The sequence below is a fragment of the Bombina bombina genome, chromosome 6 (assembly GCF_027579735.1).
Source record: "Bombina bombina isolate aBomBom1 chromosome 6, aBomBom1.pri, whole genome shotgun sequence".
In the NCBI taxonomy this organism is placed as follows: Eukaryota; Metazoa; Chordata; class Amphibia; order Anura; family Bombinatoridae; genus Bombina; species Bombina bombina.
In genome coordinates, this window is record NC_069504.1 from 843344440 (window position 1) to 843353162 (window position 8723).

Below are 8723 nucleotides of genomic sequence, written 5' to 3' on the forward strand. Positions count from 1 at the left end.
GGGGGGTTTGGGTTAGATTAGGGGTATGTGGGTGGTGGGTTGTAATGTTGGGGGGGAGTATTGTATGTTTATTTTTCAGGCAAAAGAGCTGAATTCTTTGGGGCATGCCCCGCAAAAGGCCCTTTTAAGGGCTGGTAAGGTAAAAGAGCTTTTCTATTTGTATTTTAGAATAGGGTAGGGCATTTTTTTTATTTTGGGGGGCTTTGTTATTTTATTAGGGGGCTTAGAGTAGGTGTAATTAGCTTAAAATTGTTGTAATATTTTTCTAATATTTGTAAATATTTTTTTATTTTTTGTAACTTAGTTCTTTTTTTATTTTTTGTACTTTAGTTAGTTTATTTAATTGTATTTATTTGTAGGTATTGTATTTAATTAATTTATTGATAGTGTAGTGTTAGGTTTAATTGTAGATAATTGTAGGTATTTATTTAATTAATTTATTGATAGTGTAGTGTTAGGTTTAATTGTAGATAATTGTAGGTACAGGTGACCCTCGTTTTACAACGGTTCAATTTACACCGTTTCAGAATAACAACCTTTTTTTCCAGTCATGTGACTGCTATTGAAAAGCATTGAGAAGCAGTGCATTTATTAAAATAGCCAGTAGGTGGAGCTGTCCGCTTGTGTTGCAGCAAAGCCAAGCAAGCTGAAATTAATCAGTTGAACCAAACCTGAGCTATCGAGCAGATTTCAAAGGAACAAGATCTTCCTGTCTATAAATCAGTCCAGATTGGAATGCATAGAAAGAACTGTTTGCAGAAAAATGCAAGTGAAATCTGTGTTGTGTGATTATTTTATTAGGTTTATAATGCTGTTTAGCAAATGTTTTTGTTCATTTAACTTAGTTTAATTATATATTCTGTGTTGTGTGATTATTTTATTAGGTTTATAATGCTGTTTAGCATTTAAAGTCTTCATTTCAAAGCTTTAAAAATAATGTATTAGGTGTTACTTATGACAATTTTGAGAGGGGCCTGGAACCTATCTCCCTCACTTCCCATTGACTTACATTATAAACTGGGTTTCAATTTACGACGGTTTCGATTTACAACCATTCCTTCTGGAACCTAACCCCGGCGTAAACTGAGGGCTACCTGTATTTTATTTAATTAATTTATTGATAGTGTAGTGTTAGATTTAATTGTAACTTAGGTTAGGATTTATTTTACGGGTAATTTTGTAATTATTTTAACTAGGTAGCTATTAAATAGTTATTAACTATTTAATAGCTATTGTACCTAGTTAAAATAAATACAAAGTTGCCTGTAAATTAAATATTAATCCTAAAATAGCTACAATATAATTATAATTTATATTGTAGCTATATTAGGGTTTATTTTACAGGTAAGTATTTAGCTTTAATTAAGATTAATTTATTTAATAAGAGTTCATTTATTTCGTAAGATAAAAATTATATTTAATTTAGGGGGGTGTTAGTGTTAGGGTTAGACTTAGCTTTAGGGGTTAATAAATTTAATAGAGTAGCGGTGAGGTCCGGTCGTCAGATTAGGGGTTAATACTTGAAGTTAGGTGTCGGTGATGTTAGGGAGGGCAGATTAGGGATTAATACTATTTATTATAGGGTTAGTGAGGCGGATTAGGGGTTAATAACTTTTTATAGTAGCGGTGAGGTCCGGTCGGCAGATTAGGGGTTAATAATTGTAGGTAAGGTAGCAGCGACGTTGGGGGCGGCAGATTAGGGGTTAATAAATATAATATAGGGGTCGGCGGTGTTAGGGGCAGCAGATTAGGGGTACATAGGGATAACGTAGGTGGCGGCATTGTGCGGTCGGCAGATTAGGGGTTAAAAAAATTTAATAGAGTGGCGGCAATGTGGGGGGACCTCGGTTTAGGGGTACATAGGTAGTTTATGGGTGTTAGTGTACTTTAGAGCACAGTAGTTAAGAGCTTTGTGAACCGGCGTTAGCCCAGAAAGCTCTTAACTCCTGGCTTTTCTCTGCGGCTGGAGTTTTGTCGTTAGATTTCTAACGCTCACTTCAGCCAAGACTCTAAATACCGGTGTTAGAAAGATCCCATTGAAAATATAGGATACGCAAATGGCGTAGGGGGATCTGCGGTATGGAAAAGTCGCGGCTGCAAAGTGAGCGTTAGAACCTTACCTACACGACTCTAAATACCAGCGGTAGCCCAAAACCAGCGTTAGGAGCCTCTAACGCTGGTTTTGACGGCTAACGCCAAACTCTAAATCTAGGCGAAAGTGTTTAACCCCTAAACCGCCGCTCCCGGACCCTGCCGCCACCTACATTAAATGTATTACCCCCTAATCTGACCCCCCTACACCACCGCCACCTACATTAAATGTATTACCCCCTAATCTGACCCCCCTACACCGCCGCCACCTACATTAAATGTATTATCCCCTAATCTGACCCCCCTACATCGCCGCCACCTACATTAAATATATTAACCTCTAATCTGACCCCCCTACACCGCCGCCACCTACATTAAATGTATTACCCCCTAACACCCCTTAACTTAATTATTATTTAAATAAATATACATAAAATAACTATTATTAACTAAATTATTCCTATTTAAAACTAAATACTTACCTATAAAATAAACCCTAAGATAGCTACAATATAATTAATAATTACATTGTAGCTATTTTAGGATTTATATTTATTTTAAAGGTAACTTTGTATTTATTTTAACTAGGTACAATAGCTATTAAATAGTTAATAATATTTAATAGCTACCTAGTTAAAATAATTACAAAATTACCTGTAAAATAAATCCTAACCTAAGTTACAAATTCACCTAACACTACACTATCAATAAATTAATTAAATAAATTAACTACAATTATCTAAAATAAAATATGATTAAATAAACTAAACTATATTACAAAAAAACAAACACTAATTTACAAAAAATAAAAAAATATTACAAGAAGTTTAATCTAATTACACCTAATGTAAGCCCCCTAATAAAATAAAAAAGCCCCCCAAAATAATAAAATTCCCTATCCTAAACTAAATTACAAATAGCCCTTAAAAGGGCTTTTTGCGGGGCATTGCCCCAAAGTAATCAGCTCTTTTACCAGCCCTTAAAGGGGCTTTTTGCAGGGCATTGCCCCAAAGTAATCAGCTCTTTTACCTGTAAAAAAAAGAAATACAATAACCCCCCAACATTACAACCCACCATTAAAACCCACCCAATCCCCCCTTAAATAAACCTAACACTACCCCATTGAAGATCACCCTACCTTGAGCCGTCTTCACCCAGACGGGCCGAAGTCTTCATCCGATCTGGGCGCAAGTGGTCCTCCAGCCAGTCAGAAGTCTTCATCCAATCGGGGCAGAAGAGGTCCTCCATCCGGCAGAAGTCTTCATCCAAGCGGCATCTTCTATCTTCAGCCTTCCGGCGATGAGCGGCTCCATCTTGAACACCTCCGGCGCGGAACATCTTTCTCGGCTAACGACTACCCGACGAATGGCTGGTCCTTTAAATGACGTCATCCAAGATGGCGTCCCTCGAATTCCAATTGGCTGATAGGATTCTATCAGCCAATCGGAATTAAGGTAGGAAAAATCTGATTGGTTGATTTAATCAACCAATCGGATTGAAGTTCAATCCCATTGGCTGATTGGATCAGCCAATAGAATTGACCTTGCATTTAAGCTTGTGTTAGTAGCATAGTTAGGGTACGTAACCCTCCAGCCCAAACAAGTTTAGCTTATATTTGCTTTATATGTTCCTCCAGAGGCCAGGGATGCATTAGGGGTTATGCCCTCATAATTGAAAACCGGATGTCATACAAATAGAAAAAAAACACATTTATGAGTGGTGAGGCACCTACTTCACCTGCCCTAAATAGTGCTGCCCTAGTCACAAAAATCACTTGGCAAATTCATTACATTCATAATGCACAGTGTTTTACAGCCTCAACATAAATGTATGCAACTCACAACACCAGTGCTCAATTAACAGCATAGTAATTTACAGTAATAATATTGACTGCTTCATTAGGTGATGTGTTAGCAGAATTATTCTCATTAACACATCATCACCTAATGAAGCAGTTGAATATTTGTCCATGCAAAAGGGCTTCAGTGATCAATCATATGTAATGTAAATGTTACCGGTGTTGTTGTATAAAAAATGGTTCCCCCATGACCAGCCGTTTCTCCTGCACCTTGACAACACGTCCCCACTGCAGCTACTCCCACTCTCCTGCCTCCTCATGAATATTCATGTTCCCTCTGTAAAGCAGAGTGTCCGTGTCAATCTGGAGCATGCAATGGGATGGAGTGCGGGAAAGTTCATGGGGTGGGGGAGTCGAATGCATGCCACGCACAGCGCACTATATTGCAAATTTGCAAAGCAAAGCCAATAAGTTAAGGCACCAGCACTGCTAAGTTCCTGTGCCTGTGGCTTGCCTGGTGTCACCCCCCTTAAGCTTGTCACTGTGTATAGCATGACATCAGCTCCCCACTTGTAATCTAGCCTTATATCTATCAATTTCAATATTATTTGATTGATTCCTGTATTAGTCAGAATGTAAGCTTCACTTTTTTCTTGGTCAATCCACATCATTAAAAAATATATTTTTGTGCTGCTGCTGGCTTTACGTAATGGGACAGTCTACTCCAGAATTGTTATTGTTTAAAAAAATAGATAATCCCGTTATTACCCATTCAAACTTTTGCATAACCTACATGGTTATATTAATATACTTTTTACCTATGTGATTACCTTGTATCTAAGCCTCTGCAGACTGCCCCCTTATCTCAGTTCTTTTGAAAGACTTGCATTTTATCCAATCAGTGTTGACTCATAAATAGCTCCATGGAAGTGGGCACAATGTTATCTATATGGCACACATGAACTAGCACTGTCTTGCTATAACAAACTGTCGAAACGCACTGAGATTGGCCTTCAAGGGCTTAGAAATTAACATATGAACCTACCTAGGCTTAGCTTTCAACAAAGAATACCAAAAGAACAAAGAAAATTTGATGATAAAAGTAAATTGGAGAGTTGTTTAAAATTGCATTCCAACCCAAATTAACCCCTCATTCAAAGTCGCTGGTTGTTCAACTAAATTTTCCTTTACAGGTTGCACAAAGCAACTACACTTTTGGATCTATTATATGTATAGCAGTCAAATTCGATATCTTAGACTCCGGTCCACAGGGAGGGCATATATTAAGGCTCTCTGGGGATTCTCACCTTCATGTACCTTATATAGGATTTATTTTACACAGTTCCACAATCACAAAAACTGCTCCTCCCCTCCTCGGTAGCCCAATACCAGACACTCCTTTGTGCTGCTTTCTGTCCTTTAAAACTCTGGTAGATCCACATACCGCCTTCTTAACATCCGCTCAACCCGGGTCTCAGGCAACATAGACTGGATAATTGAAAACATGCCAAGGGAGCTGATATAAAAACAATCCTTTATTCCATAATGCGTTTAAACTTCACGGCAACATAGTATTCACAACTAGCACACACACAGGTGCTCGGCAGTGGCACGGGTCAGCTGATGCGTTTCGGCAAATCGCAGTAGCCAAAGCTGTATAACCCATGCACCACACCTCAATACTCTTAAAAGCGGAGCGGAGCTCCCATTGGTTACAAACAATTGACACTGCCGAGATAATTTATTCACAGATTTTAAACACACTTATTGCTGAACATAATTAAAGATAATAATTTTTTACATGTTAAGTTCACGTTGCACGCTAATTGCATTTTACGCCTTCATAGGTCTGTCTATAATATTGCTGAGAACGACATTTTTACATATATACATGCATTTTTTACCAAACAATCAAATACACTAGGGCTGATTTATCAATGTCTGGCGGACATGATCCTCTGTAGCTCCTTCTCTCAATCAGTGATGTAGTTAAACTACCCAATTTTATATTTGTTACATGTTCCCTTATTCGAGTTCTTACCTCTCGGGTCGTTAACCCTACATATTGAACGCTTCATTCTTGGCAGGTAAGCAAGTAGGTGCAATAAGTCGATCTACAGTTTAGGCATTCCCTATGTTCAAAGGATTATCCCATGGCCTCACTCATAAACTGATTTTCTGGTGTCAAAGATTCACTCGCCTTGCAGGAATAGCTACTTCAGGGATATACACCTTTGCATGAGAGCCATGAGCTATTCCTTTTCTCCACAGATGGCAGTTTTGTTGGGGCAACTTTGTTACCCACAGTATTTGCTTTCCTATAAGAAAATCTATACCCTTCCCTAATGGTATTCACCAAAAGATCATATGCACTTAATAAGGGGAGATGGTTTCTTACAATATTACAAACTGAATGGTATTGATCGCTATAGTCTGTCACAAAGCTTACACCTTTTTTAAAGTTTTAATTTCCTAGTTTCCTTTCTGAGTTCATTAGTAAGACTTCCCTTTTTACAATCTGTACCTGCCTGTTCATATTCAGTACAAGGGAGTCACAATACCCTCGTTTTTTTTATTCTTGCTTCTAGGTCCTTAGCTTGTAAATTGTATTCTTCAACCCTTGTGCAATTTTGTCTTAACCGGACAAACTGCCCTTTTGATGTTGCCTTTAAGACCCCTCTGAGATGACAACTTTTTGCGTGAAGGACTGTGTTCCCTGAAATGGGCTTTCTGTAGATTGTACTTTTAACCCCTTCTCCTACTATTCCTGATAGATTAATATCTAGGAATTATATACTCCTTCTCTCATAGTGATGTGTGAAACTAATGCCCACACTATTGTTATTCAACTTGTATACAACATTGTTTGCTGATAATTTGTCGCCTTCCCACGCAATCAACAAATCATCAATGAAGCGTCTGAAAAATCTAATTTGTTTTCTATGGGGTTTGCCATCTCCAAAGATGTGGAACAGCTCCCACCAACCCATAAAGAGGTTGGCATAGGAGGGGGCAAACTTGGCCCCCATAGCTGTTCCACATCTCTGGAGATAGTATTTGCCCTCAAAAAGGAAATAATTGTATGTTAGTAACAATTTTGTGACTTTTATAAGAAACTTAATAAACACACTACTGCAATTGCCTGTTCATTGTAGAAGAAACACAGTCGCTTTTAAATCCTCCTCATGCTGTATAGATGTGTAGAGGGATTTCACATCTATTGTCAACCATTCATATTCTTTCTGCAATTGGAAGTCTGCCATTAGGTTTAGAAGATCTTTGGTATCTTTCAAGTGGCTGTGCAGGGTGAGCACTATTGGCTGCAAAACTGCATCTAGCCATTGTGAAAGTTGTTCTGTTAAAGAACCAATCCCACTCACGATCGGTCTGCCAGTCACCTCCTCAAGGGAGTTATGGACCTTTGGTAGGTGGTAAAAGAAAAGGAATAATAGGATAGTCCACTACCAAAAATTCTGCTGTGTCCTGATTAAACAAACCCATTTCTTTACCATCATCTACCAAATGTTTTAATACCCTATTAAATATATATGTGGGATCACTTTGTAATACCAAACACTGAGTTCCATCCTCTAGTTGTCTAAGAGCCTCATAAGTAAACCATACCCTAGTCATGACCAGTGTTCCCTCTAAGGACAGTTTTGTGTGCAGCCCAGCAGTGAAACAGTTAACAAGAGAACCATACCTTCCCATCTGAATTGTGCAGTGTTTGCTAATTGCAGGGTGTGGTTACCTAATTAACTGTTTCACTGCTGGGCCACACACAAAACTGGCCTTAGAGGGAACATTGGTCATGACCACTATCGATACTCCCTTATCTGCATTTCATATAGTGATGTTTTTATTCGAACTTAAGTCTTGGAGTGCCTGTTTCTCTTTAAATGTGAGGTTATACCCTCTCTTATTTGTGCTGTTAACTTTGTTTGCTAACTCAAATAGGTCCCTCTCCACTCTCTTCTGAAATGTAACTAGGATAGATCCTCTCTGTTGTATAGGATAGAATTTTGAAGGCTTCCTAAATTCTTTCAATCTTCCCTTATTTTCTAGATGTTCCTGGCTGGCACATGCACTTCCCGAGAGTAAATCCTCCAGAGATACTACATCACATGTTTCCATAAAGGAAAGGAGTTTTCTCCCTCCTTGTATTCTCTGGGGGTTTATATCAGAAGGTGCATCTCCTCCACCCCCTGAAAAATGTTTTTTTAGTGTTAGGTTCCTAATTAGGCCATTCACATCTAACAGTGTTTGAAACAAGTTAAAGGAGGTAGAGGGAGCAAAACCAAGACCTAATGAAAATACTTTATGTTCCTCTTTTGACAATTGATGACTCAACAAATTGATGACAATTCGTCTGCACATATGTTCTGCCCCTGTGCAGCTGATATCTCCCTTGTGGTGGGTCGTAATTGGATCTGCTACAAACTTGTATATATTTTTCTATCTGCCCCACTCTGCCTCGACCTCCCCCTCTGTGTTTTCTCTGTGGCATGGGAAAAACATGCTCAATATCCTTCTCCTCAAATACCCTATCTGAAAGTGTTGGTGTATTATTAATGTATTTGTTTGTTGTCTCCTGACCAGTTTTTCTCATAATTGAAACATTGGGGGGTTCATTTGCTTTGGGTCTAACTACCTCATAGTTAGATATCCGTTCCTATTTCCAATTAAGATCCTATTTTCCGCTCCACCTGAGGCTGAGTCCTCTCCTCAAGACTCCGCTTCACTCTCTGAAAAGTTCACCTTTTTGTTTTTATCTTTATCATTAGATTTGCCTGTCTCCTAAAAACTCTTCCTCTGGAGTTGTTAGTTCCCTTAT